At 50.1% G+C, this 21,054-nt stretch overlaps 1 long non-coding RNA gene across 2 annotated transcripts; it reads right to left on the bottom strand.

Moving 5' to 3' along the window:
- Positions 1 to 2,219: 2,219 nt before the first annotated feature.
- On the bottom strand, positions 2,220 to 20,246 carry LOC108592494 (uncharacterized). 2 transcript variants are annotated; one of them, XR_001912642.4, is made up of 3 exons: positions 20,125 to 20,246; positions 7,481 to 7,562; positions 2,220 to 2,584 (listed from the first exon to the last, which is right to left on the bottom strand). It is a non-coding gene; the product is annotated as an uncharacterized LOC108592494 (long non-coding RNA). The 2 variants fall into 2 exon arrangements; XR_001912643.2 differs by lacking the exon at positions 2,220 to 2,584 and adding an exon at positions 4,053 to 4,156.
- Positions 20,247 to 21,054: the final 808 nt, after the last annotated feature.

The following is a 21,054-nucleotide window of genomic DNA, read 5'->3' as shown; positions in this document are numbered from 1 at the left end:
TCCACCCTCCTAAAATATCCATGGATGGCAAAGGCAGAGTAAGAATGTGGATACAGGGCATGAACCAAAAGGCCACCTGTGTGAACTAGAGGGGCCGCAGGGGTTGGCGGGGAGAGTCTACGAGCAGGAGGGCCTTGTGCTATCCTAAAAATCTCAGCATCTCCTCATCACAACCACTGTCAGAAGGACCTCAGAGTGAGAGAGCCCTGAGTTCAAATCCTGGCATTCCAGTTCAAAGGCCCTGGGACCCCATTCACCCTCCAGGCCACCTCCATGATGAGGGGGGTGTCCTGGCATCTTGCTCACACAGGCAGGATATTTTACACTTCCAAGAGCTGCCTCCTATGCTTCGTGGACCTGGGAGCACACACACAGATGTGAAGGGCCTTTCAGTCACTCCCGAGCTTTTCCTGAGAGCCCATGCTGTGTACCGGGCATGACTTAGACCCAGCAGTCATAACCTCCCATACATCCAAACAAAGGCCCTCGGGATGGATCCCTGCAGTGGGGTCGAAGGCCTGGCTTCCCAGTGCTAGCCTGGAGCTCAAGGGCTAGAAGGTGAACCCTTGTCAGATCCGAATCACCCCAGAGCAAAACCGCCCCGGCAACTGGGAAAAATGAGTTCCAAAGATATGGCAGTGACAAGAGGTTTCCTAGAACAGTCATGGCTTACGACCGGGCGAGACAAAGGCCCTGGTCTGCCGAACGTCCCAGTGCCTTTCAAGGCCCGGGCCAGAACCTCCCAGTCATTAGGAATCCCAGACAGTCTCAAGCCCCTGGCGAGGCCCAGTACAGGACACGCCATCCCTGCCTCCTGCAGTTTGCAGCTGAACGGTCTCTGAGTAACTCACAGGCATTATCAAGTCAGATCTCAGCTAAATCCATATGGCTGTCTAATCAAACTATGGGAAGTGGATGCCATTGAGCTCTTATTAGCGGTGATGGCATTTTAAAATAATAGAATATTTTTGAGGTGTGTGATGGAGTTTCTAAATATTTTTGTCATGTCAGCTTTCAGCTCGCATCTGCAGTTCCCTCCGGCCATTAGTTACGCGGATAATTGAAGTAATACTCAGCTTCTGCTGCAGGGACAGAGAATCCCAGCATCTCAGGAGCTCACCACAAGCGGCTGTTTCTTCCTCGTGCACGCGGGGCCGAGACCGGCCGCGGCCCTGCTCTCCTCCGCTGGGCTCTGTTGTGATCTGCACGTCTTTCTTTTCCTAAAACTAAGGCTGAAGGAGTACCCCAAACCTGGGGCCCACTGTTCTCAGGCGCAAGACAGGTGGGGCCAAACCACCTGAGCACGTTGAAGTTTCTGCTGGGAGAGGGCTTGTCACAGCCGTTCAGATCCCTTGGCCAAAGCAAGTCCCCTGGCTGAGCCCGAAGTGAAGTGAGGCACAAAAGTCCACTCTGCCCTCCGATGAGCAGGGCATGAAGGAGGAGGTGTGATGGGTTCACTATGTCCCCCGAAAGATGCAATGAAGACCTCAGTCCCAGGCCCTCAGATGTGGTCTGAGGTGGAAACAGGACCATTGCTCACAGCCCTCATCCAACATGACTGGTGCCCTTACAGAAAGGGAAATGTGGACACACGTGCACGCCAGGAGTATGCCGGGCAAAGATGAAGGCAGACGTGGGGATGCTGCTTCCAGGAGCCAGGGAGCACCAGGAAATGCCTGCAGCCTCCAGCAGCTGGGAAGAGGCCCAGAACAGAGGCTTCCTCACAGCCTCGAAAGAACCAACCCTTCCGCACCTTGATCCTGGATGCTGGGAGACAGTCAGTGTCTATTGCCTAAGCCAGGGGTTCCCCAGCCCCCGGGGCATGGACTGTACCAGTCTATGGCTCATTAGGAAGCAGGCTGCACAGCCGGAGGTGAGTGGCAGGTGAGCAGCAAAGCTTCCTCTGTGTTTGCAGCCTCTCCCCGTGCTCGCATCACCGCCCGAATGCTGCCTCCTGTCAGTGAGATCAGTGGTGGCACGAGATTCTCACAGGAGCAGGGGCCCTATTGTGAACTGTGCTGGGAGGGATCTAGGCTGCACACCCTCATGAGAATCTAATGCCTGATGATATGTCCCTGCCTCCCACCACCCCCAGATCAGACCAACTAGTTCCAGGAAAACAAGCTCAGGGCTTCCACTGATTCTGCATTATGGTGAGTCCTATAATTATTTTGTTATATAATCATAATATGATCATATATGTAATATATAAAATATAATTCTTTAATATATGTTATGTAATCATAGTAGAAATAAAATGAACAATCAATGTAAGGCACCTGAATCATCCCAAAACCATCTCCCCACCCCCAGTCTGTGGAAAAATTGTCTTCCATGAAACTGCTCCCTGGTGCTTAAAAGGTTGTGGACTGCTGGTCTAAGCCACCCAGTTTGTGGCACATGGTTATGGCAGCCCCAGGAAACTAACAACAGAGAAAATAAGTCACTGGGAGAAAATTATACCAGAGGCCACTGCCAAGTGGCCAGGAGAGTCTCAGGCAGGCTGAGGGCTTCGCGTCACCGGCCCTGGGCTGCTACACGCCTAGGGTGCCTTGGGGCTTGACTGTCCTCCAGCTTCTTCTTCCTGTGAGTGTGAGAATGCACAGCCTTACCTGACAGCTTCTCATCTCCTCACAGGGAGCCTTGGGGCAGGTGCTGCGGTTTCAGTCTCGTGCCATGACTGCGGCCTTTTAATGTCGTAGATGTTCTGTTACCTGCCCTTGGCCCTCTAAGACGATTCTACTGTGGATGTCCCTACCTCTTTTATGGAGAAGCTCAGGGACTCACTGGGAACACACAAAAGGCCAGGGTTCCAGGGAGCAAGTGGATGCTAAAGTCATGCTGATCTGCACCCAAACCAAGCTCTGAGGATAAACGGAGAAAACACCCTCCCCTGTCTCTTCCGCTGAACGCAGCTGTGAGCCGTAGCAGGACGCAGGCAGCAGCCCGACTGAGGACAAAGGCCAGGAGTCAACACCTCACGGGCCTGACAGTGAGGTTACCCCCAGTCTAGACTCAACACAGACCCATAACCCACAATCAACATCACTTTGGCAGAGGCGCTACAGAAAAGCCCTCCAGTTCTGGTTTGCAGAGGGAGTCCCTAACATTCAGGGCAGGCAGGGTAATCTCCCTTTCTTTTCTCTCCTTTGTTCTTTCATGCCCCAGTCCCCAAGCAGTCCCACTGTGGCAGTAACAGTAAGAGCAAGGGCAAGAGCCCGTAGGAGCCTAAAACCTCGAGACAGGAGAAGCTTCCTCTCTGATTGGAGGTGGGGGCTGTGGTCCTGAGAGAGTGGGATAAACCCCCATTTCTTTTATTCTCTCTTTGTCCTCTCACCATTTGCCCCCAGGCAGGATTAGCTGCAGGAAGTACATGGCAGACCAGAGTTTAAATAAAGCTGAAAGGGGAGTTCTAAGGAATCAGAAAATCCCAGGGAGATTGCAGAGAGGGAGAGCTTGGGCAACTTCTAGACTTATTCTTAAGCTGCTCATGCGTGGATCTGATCCTATACACTGTGGAAAATGACTGAGATCTGAACTAAGAGACAGACTAGCTCCTGGGTCCCAAGCTGGCCTCTGAGTGACACCCGGGCAGGACAGATCCAAATACCAAGACCAAAAACAAAACTGGTGCCAAAACAGTGACCCTCAGCAGGCTGGGCATGACTAGGGGCTTAAACATAACTAGATGTGAGCCGGCCAAATTAGCAAAGATATCACGTTCTCAGTAAGATTTCATTGTTAACCCAGAGACCCATAATGCAATGTTCAGAATATTCAGGATGCATCCCAAATCGCTCAGCATCCAAAACCCAGAAACGCCTCAACACCCACCAGAAAGACAACTTAATAGACACAGATGCCCAGGTGGCACAGACATTGGAATTTTCATACAGACTTTAAAGCATCTGCTATAAATATTATCCCACAAGGAAGAGGGAACACTCTTGAAACTAATAGAAAGAAAGAAAATTTCAGTAAAGACATGAGAAATATATATTTATATATTAAAATATATATTTATAAATATATATTATATATGTATATAATCGTGGTAATAAAAAAAAAAGCTTCATTGAACAGGCTCAATAGCAGAAGAAAGACGAAAGAGAAGAGAGCCAGGGAACATGAAGATCTCAGTAGGGAATTATCTCACCTGGACAAGAGAGAGAAAAAAAGGTGGAAAAACATCAACGATGGCTCAGGGACCTGTGGAGCAGCAGCAAACTGACCTCTGACCCTTCGCTGCCCTCATTTCAGTGGAAACATTTCCAAACTTTTCTGAACCTCAGTCTCCTCCCCTCTAAAGTAGCGGGTAACTTTTCATTCCAGTGGACGTCGTCTCATTACATCCTCATAACAGCCAATTTACATAGGTATAGGAAAGAGTATCTTCATTTTACAAATAAGGAAACTGAGGCTGAAAGTGGTTAAAAATCTTTACCCAATTCAGTGCCACTGACAGACCAGCCACAGAACCCGCATTGCTACTCTTAATGGCCATCCTGCTTCCTTCCGTAACATCCATGCTGCTCGCTGTGGGATGATGGATGAGGGGTGGGCGTTCTGTTTGGCGTATTGAGACAGGAGATGTGTGGAAACCTTAAGTGCCTGAATTCCAGCCCTTGCTTTGACACAAGCCAACGGCATGACTCAGAGCAAGTTACCTCCCCCATCCCAGCTAAGCTTCCTCATCTAGAAAATTGAAGCGCTGGATTCTATTATCCTGAAGGTCATTGCCAACTCTGGCAGTTAAGGATTCCAATCATCTTCCACCAGGGCCTTCCATCTATTTCCTGAGTGTAGCACAGGTTCATGCGCCAGCCGCAAAGGGGAGGGCGCTGTCCTGAGTGCTGAAGGAGACACGTCTGCCAGCCCTGGTAGCCAGCAGTTTTCTGAGCAATGCCTTTCCCTGGGGCTTCCTCTAACCTTTCCGCTTGAGCTCCACGGAAAGCTGACTCTGTTTATGAGCACATTTCATGCTGGAGGGGGTTGTTCAGGTTAATCCATTTTCTCTCTCACACTTCTGCCTCTTGCAAGTGTGCTGAAGACTTCTCTGCCCAGCCTTGAAACAGCCCAGGCTGTTTGTGCTTTCAACCATATTCCTCCCTGCCCTTGCCCAGCTGCAGTTCTCCAAGGCTCTCCTCCACAGGTCATATGCCCCTTGAATGTTTACTTATGGGCATATGAATGTTTACTTATAGTCTGCCAAGTCTGCCAGTCTGAGGGACCTTAGGTTTGTCTGTGACAGAAGGAACCTACCCATGCTCTGGCATCTTTCTTTAAAAGGTTTTCTGGGTCCTGGATCAGAGAAAAAGGTCAGGGATAGTACACCCAGTTTTAACTGCAAGTGGGCAACACCTGGTTTCTCAAAGCACAGGCTTTCTGAGATCCCTAAGCTGGGCGACTGGACTCAGTTTCAGAACCAAAGAGGAATTAGATATGGAATGAAGAAAGCATCATCTTAGGCAGGAGAGTGGGAGATGGGTGTTGTAAGTCAGCGAGGGAGCCATGTGCCCCAGAGGTTTTCTTCTCCCCACTTATTCCTTCCCTTCTGAAGTGATGCCTGAAAGAAACCCAACTCCAGCCTACTGAAGCTAAAAGAGGGTTTTCTGAAGGATCTTGAGGGATCTCACCAAATTCAGGGAAGAGTTAATGGTAAGAACAGGGATTGTGATGGGCTTCAGGAATGGCTTGATCCAGGAGTCAGTGTGCTTGAAATACCTCATGCTTCTCTGTGCACATCTGTTTCAGTCTCCTCTCCTGCTGCAGATTTAATTCTTTTCTTTTGTTTTGGTTTTTTCGTTTGTTTGTTTGTTTGTTTTGCTTTCCAGACCTCATGGAAGAAACTGGACTCTAACAGTTTTGGTATCGGATGTGTTCCTGCTTCAGCCACACAAAGAGAGACTGTTGTCTGTCCCAACTCCAAAGCTGCCATGGAAGGGATGTGATGGCCTAGCCTGGGCCAGACACCCATGCTGGGCCAATAAACTATTGCCAAGGTGGTGGCATTGTTCTTGGAGTCCTCCATGTGCCACTGAAGGGCAGGCCAGGGTTGGGATAGGAGCAATAGGGGCAGAGACTCAAGAGCTGGTACACACAGGCACTTCTCAGCAATGCGGCACACACCCTTCCTTGTGCCTGACCATGAGAACAGTCTCTAAGGTGGGCATTGGTGATTAACAATCTACTTGAGAAATTCCTGAAGCTGATGAGTTCCTCCTGACACCAGGAGTCCTCCTCTCCACCCTCCACAGCTTCCTTGTGCCTCTTTCACGCCTGGAATCACCCACAACCCAAAGCAGGTTGGATTCCACTCACACAGGAGGCTGGAGATGCTCTCAACTCTCCTTTCCTCACTCCTCCGGCTCATTCCTGCAGCCTCTTTATCCTCCGGCCCCAGACCCAGGCACAGAGCTCCAGGCTGAGCCAGAACTCATTTTTCACCCTCCTTGCCAGCCAGTCACCCTCATGAGATGCCCTCCTCACCCCTCACCTTTCCATGCCAAGGAGATTTTATTTTTAGGCATCCCTTCTTCCATGAGGGATTTGCTAAGACTCCCCAAGAGCCTTTTTCTGGTGCATTTTGATCTCAATTTAGGAAACACCCGCACTGACTGACATACTTTTTCATCAACTTCTTTTTCACTTGCATTGAATTCTGTTTTCCCCTAGGCTGACTCGCTTTCCAACGAGCTTCATCTTCCCTTCTGCTGCAACTTTGCCTCAATATGTCCTGACATTTCTGCTGTGAGGTCCTCAGCCTGCCTGATCCACCTGCCACATCCCTGCAGAACAGAAACGTGCCCAACTGCCAAAGGAGTTCCCAGTTCACAGGACTGAGTCTTGGGGAAATAGAGGATCTTGTATTTGTGGGAGTTTCTGCCCACGTTGTCTTCATGGCCTAGAAGCTTCTGTATGTTAATGACAGGGTTTTCCCTTGTTAAACGCCAAGTCCTGTGACTCCTCTGCAGTTCAATCAGTCCTGGAGGAAGATGAATTGTTTCCAAAACATCTCTGGGACAGAGAGTTGATGTGCCTCCAGTGTTTTTCTCAAACAGCCCCTCCAGCCCAAAAGTAGGCTGAATGGCTTGTAAAGAGGCATCTGTTCTGGATCTGAGGATTTAACCTGCATTGCTAGATGCCTGGGGGGCAGTCTGGTCTCTGAGTAATGCAGACGCATCTATTGTGTAGACAGCATCAGCCCATGGAAGGCCCCACCCTCCTGGTCACCTGCTTTGCCACACCTATTTCCCACCTTTGCCACACCTATTTCCTGCCTTTGTCACACCTATTTCCCACCCATAGGCCCGGCCTTTGCCTATGAAGCCATCAGTGAGTCTCTGCTCCTTTGCTTAAGCTGATACATGGCAGGTCCTGCCCTCCACAGGCTCCCAAGCCAGGAGGTGCAGCTAAAACCTGCAGATATTTCACATGTTCAACCTCTTGCTTGGCAGGAACTCAAAAGAGGAAGACCTACCTTCCTCTTCTTCTGTTCTTCTTAGAGGTCGGGGAAGGGTTCACTGGGGCATTCATTTTTAAGTTGGTCTTGATGCAAAGGCCTGAAAAGGCACAAAGAGAGAGAAGAGATGGTTTCTCTTAAGATGATCCAAGAAGATTTTTCTCCTGGTGCTCAGCCTTAGTGAGTCTTCCTTGGGAAAATGCTGGAGCCAGGAATGAAACAGGATTGCATAAGCATGCTGAGAGCTTCGAAAGACTGAGGTCTACTCCTCCTTGTGAAGTTTCTCAGGAGTGTCAAACAGAAATAGAGGGTTATGATGCCATCCAGGAACAAGACCCCATCTCGTCCAGTCAGCCTTTCCTGAATTCTCTGAACTCCCACGGTCGCTCCCTTCTTGGAGCTCTGGACGGTCCCCACTGAGGTTCTGGAAATTCCTGCTGGGAGTGGTAACTATGTGTTTGCCATGGCTACGTTCAGCCTCCCTGCCCAGATTATATGTTTTCTGGCAAGGCCTGGGCCTGATTCCTTTCTAACATAGACATCTGTGCATGAGCTCACATCTACACACATGGCCCTAGCCCGACCTCGTATCAATCAGTGCCTTTCCAAAGGCAAGTGATAGAAAACCCAACTTAACCAGCATTAAGTTCCAGGACAAAAAAAAAGCATATCCCTTCCCAAGAGGCCGAGGCTGAGACTCATTGCGTCTGGCGGACTCTGACCAGGGCACACACCCATGCCAAACACTTCACTGTGGCCCTGTGTGTGATGGGCCAGAACAGAGTCCCATGTCCGGTCCTGGAGCTGGAGAGACCAGCAACCCCCTGCCAGTGTCGGCACTGAGAATGGGAGAGGGGTGACCCCCCCGAGGGACCTGAGCATCCTGTCTCCAGGGCGAGTGGAGGAGCAAAGCCAAGGTCCCCGAAGGCATCACCAAGTGCCGCTTCCCTGCAAGGAGTCCCAGCGCCCCAGGTCTCCCAGCTGGTCACTCCACAGGGTGCTCCCCCACTCTCCCCACCAACCCCATGGGGCTGTGCTCACCTTGGAATCTGAAAGGGCTTCCAGGTTCCCACCACCAGGAGCCCTGGGCCAGTGGCGGGCTGGGTCTGGCAGGTCCCTGCTCCTCAGGCCTGGCTGGTCACCTGGGAGCTCAGTCCTCCTCCCTCAGCACCTGCTGCGTCACCAGGTCCTTGGCTGAGGCTGCCGTATGTTTAATTCCACTCGTCGGCTGGCCTCTATTTTCTCATGAAGTCCATGCTCTTTACAGCTTATTAATGTTTATTTAGTCTGTTTAAAGTGTACTCAGCTCTTATAAACTCACTGTCCCGCTCTACAGAATTTAATTCCCTGAGCAGCCTTTTCTGGTCCCGAGGAAGCCGCCCCAGGCAGTCGGAGGCCGAGGCTGAGCTGTTGCTGCCCTGTAATGATCGGTGAAGCCATGTGAGTGGGGCACAAGTAGATCTGAAAACTGGTGGAGCCCCAAAGCGGCTGGGGCCTGCTTCCTTGTCACTGACATCTGGGACACATCCTCCCCTCCTCCTCCCGTCTTCCCACCCACTTGCTGAGAGAGGCCCCAGGTGACCCCCAGATTGCCCGAGAAATGTCCAATCCCCTGGGCCCAGCCTCTGTGGCCTCCCGACAGCTGCCCACGTGCACTCCTTGTTTTAGAAGTCAAGGCAGGGCTGGCTGGCAGCGGTGTGAGCTGAGGCCCTCGGGGAGCCCGTAGTCTGCACCCTGGCTTTGCCCGCTGATGCTGTGGGAGCAGGTGCCCAGCCCAGTGGATGTGGGTGCTGGAATCCAGCAGACCCGTGAGGTGAGGCAAGCCAGGCCCACTCCAGCCTCCTCAGCCATGTGACCCACACATACAGAGGGCTCGGTAATGGCTGCTTCACAGGGAGCTGGGAGAAAGAATGAGGGCAGAAGGGAAATGGCCTCATGGAAGTAGGAGTCACCAACATTCGCTGGGGCCCCACTTTTCAGTGGGAGAGGAAGCTGCAGCACAGGAATAGATCCATGTACAAAGCAGACGCACATCCTGGCACTGTGCCTGCGTGATCCAGAGGGGGACCAGGCCAGCTCTTCCCATGACCTTTATCCCGAGGGACTTGTGCTCCAAATTCCTAAGCGCCCCTAATGTGCCTGCTACAGATGACTTGTGAGACTCCGCCCCCGCCCCGGAGCACATGGAATCCACTCAAGGGCTGCTCCAGGCTAAACTGTGTCCCTGCCAAACTCATACGTTGAAATTCTAAACCCAAGTTTCTCGGCTCGAGGCCATCTTTGGAAATACGGTCATTGCAGATGTGAGTAGTGCAGTGAACTTCAGCACAGCCATGACCCGTGCCTGTTAAAGAGGGGAAATCTGGATTCAGACACAAAAGGGGAAGGTCACGAGAAGATGCCGGGAGAAGATGGTGCCTGCAAGCCACGGGGAGAAATGTGGGGCAGTCTCCCTCCAACCTCAGAAGAAACCAGCCATACTCACACTTGATCTTGACTCCCAGGCTCCATAACCTCAAGACAATACCTTCCAGCTGTTGAAGCCACCCCACGTGTATGGCGTCTGCTCCACCTGCCCCAGGACACTAGCACAGAAGCAAATGGGAACCCCCTGAAAGAGCAAACTCATGGCTTGGGTGCCGGACCAAGGGCATGGGCACAGAAGTGGTGCCAAGGAGGACATTGCTCCCTGACAGCTGCCCTCCTGGCCATGCAGAAGGCTCCTAAGCCCAGGAGGAGGGGAAGAGGCCAGGAAGGTCAGACCTGAACAACTATACCTGCTACAGGCGAGGCTGGTGACCCAGCTGTCCTCCTGGCCTGACCACTGATGCTAGAACCTCTCTACTTGTAAACGCCCCCTCCCTCTCCACCTGCCTCTCCGAGATCTCGCCCACTGAAGCCTCTGTCTTCATAGACCCAGATTCCCTAATGGCCATGAGGCCCTTTTCCCTTCCTCTCCTGGTCATTTATACCTTAGGATCCCACTGGCCTCCAGGGAACACTTCATAAGGTGTCCGTGACACCAGTTTCCAGAGCCAAGCTACGATGTTCATTTCAGCAGGTGGTGGCCGGCCCCTGAGCCTGACACTGGAACACTTTCCGGGCCGTGGGTGCCTCCTCATTCCCCAGTGGCCGCTCCTTTGGGTGGTTTTGCAAAGGCGTCCTTTCCAGGGCCACAGGAGATGCGATCCATGTTTATGTGGCTCAGAACCAGAGACCTGCAGCTGCCTCCCAGGGAGGGGACCCATTGCCTGAGCCTTGAACCTACGCCGCTGTGCAGAGAAACAACTGGGCCAGGCACTAGCGACTCCAGAGGACATGCTGGCGGGGAAAGGATGAGCTCCCTCCCAGATCCTGATACAGCCGGAGGGGTCAAGCTCTGCCGGCAAAATCGAAATCACCCCTCACAGCTGCCTGATGGAGGCCATCTATGGGTACCAAGAGCCCTCTTCCCTCATGCCCTTTCTGAGAATAATCTTCCTCCAGCCATGCAGGTCTGTCCTCCCTGCCTTGCTCCAGAACAGGCCCACCTCAGGGAACACCTGAGCCTTTGCTCCTGACCACGGCACAGGTAGAGGGAGGGCATGGCTTCTTTGTAGGCACTCCAAGGAGAAAGGGAGGTGAGTGGCATCCCGTGGTCCTCCAATGGGCCCTGCCCGGTGTGCCCACCCTGCACCAACAGCACACAGTGGGTCAGTATTGGGCTCAGCCTCATCCAAGCTTTGTGGTCTAGGATGAAATACTTCACCTCTCTGAGCACCAGCTTCCTTGCTATAAAAAAAGCACCAATGCATCTGGGTGCAGTGGCTCACACCTGTAATCCCAGCACTTTGGGAGGCCAAAGTGGGTGGATCACCTGAGATCAAGAGTTCGAGACCAGCCTGGCCAACATGGAGAAACCCAATCTCTACTTAAAAAAATAGAAAATCAGCTGGGTGTGGTGGCACATGCCTGTAATCCCAGCTACTAGGAGGCTGAGGCAGGAGAATCACTTGAATCCAGGAGGTGGAGGTGGCAGTGAGCTGAGATCGCATCAATGCACTCCAGCCTGGGCAACAAGAGTGAAACTCTAATGAGCTTCCGTAGGTGGCAGCTGCTTCCAGGGCACAGCTTAATGTTTGTTCTCACTTCTGCCTTAGAGACTTCATCCCAGCTGTATGTGGGGCATCAGTGAACTCCCTGATGCACACCTTGTATTTCCCAGCTCTGTGAATTCTGACCGATGGAACGTGAGCCTCAGTGATGTGAGTCACTCCTGGGTGCAGGATCTGGGTACGCCCTCCTCCTGGCCCTTTTTCAGCTGTAATGCTGGCAGTTTAGTGGGACTTTCAGGAATGTCCCTTAAAGGCACCCCCACCTCCATGTGTAGGCTGCTGGGGGCCCTCCCCACCCCAGACTGATGGTGATTAGAGAAACCCACCAGGGCTTTGAAGAAGTGGAGTGGAAATAAGCCCAGATGTGAGGCTGTGGATGTTTGGTGCAGTTGAGGATTTTAAATAGCTGCAGACCCAAGCAGGAAGATTGCTGCTTCCTGAGAGAAGAAACTAAATCAGGTGGAAGGTACACTTATTTTGTCCTCCTCCCTCCACCCCTTCCTTTTTCTCTTCGGCTAGAATAAGAATGTGATGGCTGGAGCTCCAGCATCTTGCCAGGCCCATGAGGTAATATTAAAAATGGAAGTCTTGCATGACATGGCAGATGCACAGAAAGATACTGGGTCCCGATGACACCAAAAGCCCAGAGGCAGCCCTCTGTCACTACCCCTTAAGCTCCTATGTACTTAAGTTAGTGCTGTTAGGGATTTCTGATACATACAACCAAACTTTATCCTAACTTTTGTGATCAATAAAGCCACATGCACAGTGCCCAGGACATAGTATGCACTGATTAAATGAAAGTAACTGTTCGTAGGTTGGACCCATGGCTCCATCCTGCCTCTGGTTTAGAAATTTAGAGTCATCCCCATAAGTCCTGCATGCATTCCCATCAGTTTCTCAAAATTAGCTGCTGCTAAATGAATATGTGGGGCTTTCCTTGTGTCATGTGTCTAGCCCCACATTAGCATCTGCTATGAACTTCCTTTCACAGTTTACAAACTGTGTCATTTGATTCTTAACTACCAACCACACAGCTCTCACGAGGGTGCAGCCCCACTTGCCAGCTGAAGAAACGGAGGCACAGAGAGGTCAGTCTGCTAATCCAAGGCCACCCCATCCCAGACAAGCCCACCCATGGCAAGTCTGGGCCTCAGTGCCCCAACTCCATTGCCAGGCCTTCTGTGCAGCACCTTCCATGGGTCCTGCCCTCAGGGAGTATTGTAAACAGCAAACACTCAATGTGTGCAAGCAGAGTCAGTGCCAGGGAGCATCGGGGATGCTGGGAGCCATCCAGGCAAACAGGGCAGGAAGGACAAGAGTGGCTCAGAACAGCCCTGAGGATGACATGGCCTTGGGCTGAGAGGGGACAGCAGGACCCTCTGGGCACCAGCACGCACTCTCTCAGGAAGCAGCAATCGCCCTGCTAGGTCTGCAGCTATTTAAAATGCTTGACTGCACCAAACATCCACAGTCTCAGCATCTGGGCTTATTTTCACTCCACTTCTCCCGAGCCCTGGTGGGTTTCTCTACCTTGTCCTCCAGTGAACTGCCTGCCCCACCCCGCACTCTTGAGGCTGCTCATGGGAGTCCAGCTGCCCGAGGAAGGGCTGACAGTGTGGACCCTGTGCCTCTCACAGTCAGCCCCTTGAGGGTCTTGCAGGAAAAGCATCTGCTAGAAAAGCCATGGAAGGGCCATGATGCAAGAAGGAACTACCCTAGCCAGGTCGGCTCTTTCTAAGGGCAGTTTGGGCAAGGAAAGACGGTGAGTGTACGGAGATGAGTGACATCCCTTTTAGAGTTTCAAGGTGCCATGCTCCTATTACTCTGGAAAGGAAAGCCTCTGGGCCAGTGCTGGGTGCACAGAAAGGACCCAACCCACAGCTGTCGGCCCTGCCAGGTGCTCTGCCATTGCTGGGCAACTTCTGTGCTTCCACAAAACCTAGAAGGCAAGGGCCTGAAAGCCATCACTTTTGGGGATGCAATTGTGTGTGTGTCTATAGCCAGGTTCATGGGCTCTGGAGCTTTTGAAAAGTCCATTCTGAGTCTCCTCCAAGATCCCGGCTTGTCCATGCTGCCTGCACCTCAAGTTCAGGGGCAAGATCGGCTTTTGGAGTGCACCTTTGGAATAGACACCGCAGTGGGAATTGGGGCTCCGGCGTTGCGGGCAGCTTCCCCTTTTCTCTCCCGTGAACTGACAGTGAAGGAAAGGTTAGCATATTTGCATCACCCCTTTGAGCACAGCCCCTCTGCCTGTCTGAAGGCAGAGAACGATCCATTCCTGACCTCAGCAGCCCAGCACTGGGTTCGTGAAGACAGTAATTCTAGTACAGTTTTGTCTCCTTTCATCAGTGTGTCCCTGTCTCTAACCTTTGCCACTGCCCGAACTTCAATCAGATCTTCAGAAACCTGCCTCTCCTCTGTACATCAAAAGCACAGACAGGCTGATGGGGGTTCGGGGCACTCAACATATAGGAAAATCCTCCTGGCTGCAGCCTCCCATCATTTGCAAAGCTGGCGGAGAGATGAGACGCTCCAGCCACTGTGCAGCTGTCAGACTCTGCAGTCAGAACTCCACACCACAGGGAGAATACAGGAGGCCCTTGGAGGTTGTTGGGCAAACGGGAAGATGAATATCACACTTAGAAAAGGCTGACATCAGCTCCACAAATTCTGAGACGCCTTGAACCTTTCAGGAAAAATGCATGAGGAATCAGCTCAGTAAAGTGCGTGGTGGGGTCAGGGGATGTACAGAGCCACAGGACGGGTTCCTGATGGAGGATGTTTTCTAGCAGAGATTTAGATGCCGTGCCATCTAAGAGGCAGCCAAGACGGAGTGACAGGGATCAGGTTACACCCCGGCCGAAACAACCAACAAAATACACGAAGCAGCAGTTTTCAGGACATTGGACATCAGGCAGTGAAGGTCAGTGAAGTTCCCCAAGAAATGAGAAACACAGGGAGTGAGCCCAAGCTCACCAGCTGGACAAGTTTCCAGGCAGCAGCACGGGGAGATGCAGGCAGACCTCACAGCCCCTCTGAGTCGAGGAGACTCTGCTGAAAAGGCAAAAAGGCAGACACGGCCGCGCCAGAGACGAGAGAAGGCGAGACCCGCAGATTGGCTGCGGCCTCCCTAGTATCTCCCGTTGAGAACCTGCCAATGGATGCCAGTGAGAGAATGACCCAAGGCCATGGGAAAAGCCCTGAAAGAATTAGAGGGGAACAATCTCGAGTTCCAACCAAATCAAGAACTGTGCCCGCTTCCACAAGCCAGGCTGGGAACCTCATAACTGATGGTCCATGGGGGGAGCCCTCAGTGGGGCTATGCCACAGTTATGCCCTGGTATTGGGAAAAATTAGTCCTAGATGCTACCCTGTGCCTGCAGATGAAACCTTGATAGGAAGACCAAATGGATCAAACTGTTTCCAAGTAACACAATTACATCCTGGAAAAAAAAGACCACAAGAGTATTTATAGGAACACAAAAATATACAGCACGTAATAAGGCAAAATTCAAACGTGTGGCATCCAATCAAACATTATCAGACATGCGAAGAAGCAGGAAAATATTACCCAGAGATAACACGGATTATAGAATTAGAAGATGAAAACATTAAAACAGTTGTTATAACATTGTCCCATGTGTTCAAGAAGCTAGAGGAAAGAGACTGAACACAGTCTGTATACAGATAGATGAGGAAAAATACCAAATCAGACTCACAGAGATGATAGAAATGAAAACTACAACACCAGGTCTGAAAAAATACGTGGGATGAGATCAATAGTGGAAAATTTATTGCCATATATATATATGAATTTGAGGGCATAGAAATGTAAGCTACCCATAATAACATGGGAAGGGGGCTGAAGATAAAGTACAACGTATCAGTGGGTGGTGAGACAATTTCAGCAGCCTAATACGGATATAATTCTGGGCCTTATTTTTATAAAGAGGGTGGGTGGTTAGAAAACGTGTAAAGGAATACTGGTCTAAATATTATTCGAATTTGATGAAAACTACCAAGAAGTCAGTGAACCCCAGGTACAAGAGAATCAGTCCACTCTCATGATGCCATGAAAAAATACCCAAGACTGGATAATTTATAAAGAAAACAGGTTTAACTGACTCACAGTTCTGCATGGCTTGGGAGGCCTCAGGAAACTTACAATCGTGATGGAAGTCACCTCTTCACAGGGCGGCAGGAGAGAGAATGAGTGCCATCAGGGGACATGCCACGTGCTTATCAAACCATCAGCTCTCGTGAGAACTCACTCACTATCACCAGAACAGCGTGGGGAAACCACCCCCATGACTCAGTGATCTCCCGTCAGGTCCCTCCCATGACATGTGGGGATTATGAGATTACAAATCAAGCTGAGATTTGGGTGGGGACACAGCCACACCATATCAACAAGCACCATGACGAAAACCACACCAAGGGATATCGCAACCAAACTGCAACCAGAGAAAATGACAAATCATGTACAGAAGTCATAAAAAAAGTCTTTGTATAATTTTTATACAAATCTTGTGTACACATTATGTACATGTTGTGTATGAGTTAAAATTTTAAAACCAAGACTCCGCTAACAATATGAAACCTACAAGAAACCCATTTCAAGCATAAAGACATAAATACATTCAAACTAAATGGATACAAAGGAGATACTAACCGTGAGAAGGCTGGGGTGGCTACATAAATATCAGACAAGTAGATTTTAGAGCAAAGAATCTAAAATAAGGATAAAGAAAGACATTGCATCACAATCAAGAGGTCGGTTCCTCAAGGTGACATAACAAGTCTAAGCACCCATATACCTAATTAACAAGCTTCAGAATGCCGGAAGCAAAAACTTAAGTTGCTGCAAGGAGAAAGACAAATGGCAATTATAGTCAACTCTCCTTTCTCAATAATTGGTGGAAGAAGCAGACAGAAAATCAATGAGGATATAGAGCAACACCATCACCTGGGTTGATCTACTTAGCATTTAAAAGGCACTCCACCCAGCAACAGCACCACACATGCCCTTTTCAAGTGCACATGGAAAAGTTGCCAACACAGACCATATTCTGGGTTGTAAAACAAGTTTCAGTGAATTTCAAAAGATACAAGTTGTGGTGAGATAGAGATTGGATGTGACCCCCTCTACATCTATCTCATGCTGAAATGTCATCCCCAGTGACAGAGGTGGGGCCCAGTGGGAGGTGACTGGACCATGGGGTAGATCCCTCATGAATGGCTTGGTGACATCCCCTTGGTGCTGAGTGAGTTCTCCCTCAGTTACTTGACTTGAGATCTGGTTGTTTCAGTGCATGGCATCTTTCCCCTACCCGTGTGGGTACTCCCACTCTACCCGTGTGCTATGACAGCTCCCCTTTGCCCTTCACTGTGATTGTAAGCAGCCCAAGACCTCGCCAGCAGCTGAGCAGATGCTGGCACCATGCTTCCTGTACAGCCCACAAAGCGATTAGCCAATCAAACCTCTTTTCTTCATGAATTATTCAGTCTCATGTACTTCTTTACAGCAACACAAGAAACGCCTAATACACGGTGTTATGATATATATTGGTTTTTGTCCATGGTTGTTCCTGGCTCATAACTCCCGTAGCTCCTCGCTGTGTTGCACAGGCTGGAGTGCAGTGGTGCGATCTCAGCTCACTGCAAAACTCTGCCTTCTGGGTTCAAGAGATTCTCCTGCCTCAGTTGCCCCAAGGCATGACTCTAATATTTCCCCACCTTTCTTATTGTGGGTATCTAGACTCTCCCCAAAGAGGGTCCCAACTTATCCCTGGGGGAAAGAATGCTAACTTCGTGAAGCTTCCATAAATACCCAAGAAGACTGGGGTGGGGGAGCTTCTGGAGAGTTAAATACTTGGAGGCCAATAAAAAAGTGAAGAACTCATTCAGGTGTCTGGAGAGTGGGGCACCCCAGTTCCAGGGCGAGAAGCTCCCACTTTTGGGACCCTTCCAGACCTTGCCCTATGTATCTCTTTATCTGGTTGTTAATTTATATTCTTTAAAATATCTTTCCTAATAAACTAGTAAATGCAAGTGTTTCTCTGCATTCTGTGAGAAGATCTAGCAAATCAATCAAATGCAAAGAGGAGATTGTGAGAACCCCAGCTTGAAGCCAGGTGGTTGGAAGTTCCAGAGGCCCAGACTTTTAACTGTGGGGAGAGAGGGAACCATTCTTTGGGACTGAGCCTTCACCCTGTGGGATCTGGTGTTATCTCTGGGTGGACAGTGTCAGAACTGAATCAAAGGACACCCAACTGGTGTCTGCTGCTTGGTACACAAGGAAAAGCCACACACATTTGGTCACAGATGTCTCTTCTGTGTTGATAGTTGTTATGGTGTGGGAGGAGAGGAAAAACACAATTTGAGAGTTTTCCCCTACACACAGGTTGTATAAAGTACGTTCATTCCCTGACTCCTGTGGAATTTAGCTAGAAATCAATAAGGAAAAAAATATGAAGAAAACTCATTAATACTTGTACATCAAATAACATACTTCAAAATAGCCCATGGGTTGAAGAAAAAAATTCAAAAGAAAAATGGGAAATTGGCAATAAAAATTAAACACAACTTATCTAAATTGTGGGATGCAACCAAAGCAGTAATCAGAGGAAAATTGATAGCACACTGAAATATCTATTTTAGTAAAGAAGAGAGATCATTAATCTTTGACCTAAGCCTCCCCTTTAAGAAATCAATGAAGGAACCACAAACTAGACCCTATGTAACTAAAAGAAAATAATAATGACCAGGGTAGAGATCAATGAAATGGGAAGCAGAAAAACAATAGATATTGATGAGATTAGAAGCTAGGGTCTTCGAGAAGATCAACAAGATTTTGAAACTTCTAGTCAGACTGGTCACATAAAATATACATAAGACACAAATTACCAATATTAGCAATAACAGTGATGACACCAGGACAGAATCTACAGAGGGCTGCATAAATGTCAGCTACTACTGGTCTATGGGCTCTTCTCTCAGGGACATCGAAGTCCAGTTATGAGGGATGGTGTCCAATGCATCCTCACTCCTGCCCACCCTGTACCTGGCCCATCAGCCTGTGGGCAATAAGGCTCAACCTGCTGGAGGAATGTGTGAAAGGCTCCAGCTGATCCCAGTATGCCAGGGCATGACAGAGCAGCTGCCTCACATTCTTGGTGCCGATCTCCTGACCACCCTGAGCTCCCTGTCTTCTCCCAGGGGATTCTGCCCCACGACAACCTTGCTTTGGCTCTGTTTGCCTGGCAACTTGATTTTGCATTTGCTCTTGGGTTCCTCAGGGATCTCCTAATAAAAGCAAGTGGACAAAAATGTTGCCCATGGTTACCACCTGAGAATGTTGGTAACAAGATGGCACAGTCCCATTCCTCTGAGGAGGCAGGTGGGGAAAGGAAGATTGCTGGCTCAGGATCCGAGGAAGCGTCCACCTCTGGGAAACGTCCTTTCCCAGGGAAGCAGCAGCCTTACCTGAACCTGAGCTCATTGGTTCCTCCAGGAAGTCCGACCCCTCTGGCCTGTGATTAGACCCACACTATTTCTCTAATGTTTTCTCTACAGACATCTAAATGTGAATTCTGATGAATAAAAGATGATGTCATCCCTGCCAATCCGCAATCAGTCAGCCTCTCAAGAAGCCAAGTATGACACACACCTTTCACCCTCTCTCAGCATCATTGCACTCATGTTCCAAGACAGGGCAGGGAGGGGGCTGGTGGAAGAAAGCTTCCTGCATAGTAGCATTAATTTTTCAGCTACAGAGACAGAAAAAGTATTCTCAAAGAAATGCTTATGAGCCTCACTGTATTCATTGTTCTATGTGGCCTAATAAATTATCAAAAATTTAGCAGCTTAAAGCATCACACATTTGCAGTCTCACAGTTTCCATAGGTTGGAATTCTGAGAGGGTCCTCTGCTCAGGGCACCATGGCTGAAATCAATGTGCCAGCTGTGCTGTGCTCTTATCTGGAAGATGGACTGAAGAAGACACCTCCAGGCTGATGCAGGGGGTTGGCAGAATGAGGTCCCCAGTTTCTTGCTGGCTATCAGCTGAAGGGTGCTCTCATCTCCTAGGTGCCATCTGAAGTTCCCTTCCATGTGACATAAAACAAGGCAGCCTACTCCTTCGAGTCTAGCAGGATGATCTCTCGCTTCCAGGAAGTCCTCCCCCAGCCCCTGGAAGGGCTCAGCTAACTGGATCAGGTCCACCTGAGGGAATCTTCTGTTGGATCATTTCAAAATCAGGTGATTAGGGGCCTTCGTTGCATTCACAAAATTCCCTCTGCTTTGGAATATAATGCAACCTAATGGTGGGAGTGAATCCCATCATCTTCGCTATCCCTCCCCGACTCAGGTTGGGGGTCACACTGGGCACAGACATCGAGGGGCAAGAATCTTAGAGGACATCTTTGAGTGCTCCCTGCCACTCAGTTAAAAGGATCAAAAACTTTAAAAGGAGGAGGATGGAACAGAAGGAGAAGAAGAAAAGCAAGAAGACAGGAGGAAAAAAGAGAAAGAGGAGGAGGAGGAGGAAGGCTAAATGGAGCTCACCGTGAAGGGAGTTTGCGCAGCCTGTGGGCATCAATGAAGCCAGTGGTGTTTCAAGCCTCACCTTACGTCCAGTTTTCCTGACGTTTGCAGGCAGATTCAGTGTTTACGTGGCTGCAGTCTGACTTGCATCATCATAATCTAAAGCTACTATGGAGCACCATGGGATTTATGATGTAACAGGGGGAAGAGTCCTGGGCCCCATCTCTTATTATCTCTAGAAGGATGAAGGAGTGCTTCTCAAAGTGCTCACTGGGGGCCAGGCAGGGCCCTGGGCACAGATGCCCAAGGGAAGGCTCCCGGAGACCTTGGGAGAGAGATTCACATAGCCAGAAAGCCAGTAGGCAAGAGGAGCCTGAGGCTGTGGGGAGAGGGGCCTGGGAGCAGTGGGTGAGGACATCTACGGCAGGAAGCCATAGAGCTCCTTGCCAAACCTCAGCAGAAAACCCCAGAGTGGGGCAATCCCAGGTGCCAAAGGTGGAGATACCCTGACTGGCCGCAGTAGATACCCTCCTGTCCTCCCCCAGCCCCTGGAAGGGCTCATTGAAATAGGAGCTGTCAGAGCAAAATGTTCCCATGGCTCCTCCGCACCTGCAGCCATCTGCTTAGGGAACAGGAGCATAGACAGAGGTGTTTACAGAGACCAATCGATTTTGTTCTGACAGCTCCTATTTCAATGAGCCCCCCACCCCATTGAGGGCCACTTCACCCCTGCAGCCTCAGTCTCCTCCTCTGTAAAATGGGACGATGGCCACAGCTACTCAGCAGGTTGCCATGAGGAGCAAATGAGAAGCCTGTGAGAGCACCTTGCAAACTGTAAAGTCCAAGCAGCCATTAGTGCTTCGGTGACCTGCAGGGCCCCAGGAGGAGGGAGTGAGGCAGCAGCAGCTGACAATGCCCCTTCTCCAGGTTACAGCGTCAGATCAGGTGGAC

Source organism: Callithrix jacchus, chromosome 7, assembly GCF_049354715.1.
Source record: "Callithrix jacchus isolate 240 chromosome 7, calJac240_pri, whole genome shotgun sequence".
Classification (NCBI taxonomy): Eukaryota; Metazoa; Chordata; class Mammalia; order Primates; family Cebidae; genus Callithrix; species Callithrix jacchus.
This window is presented reverse-complemented; position numbering and strand designations above follow the sequence as displayed.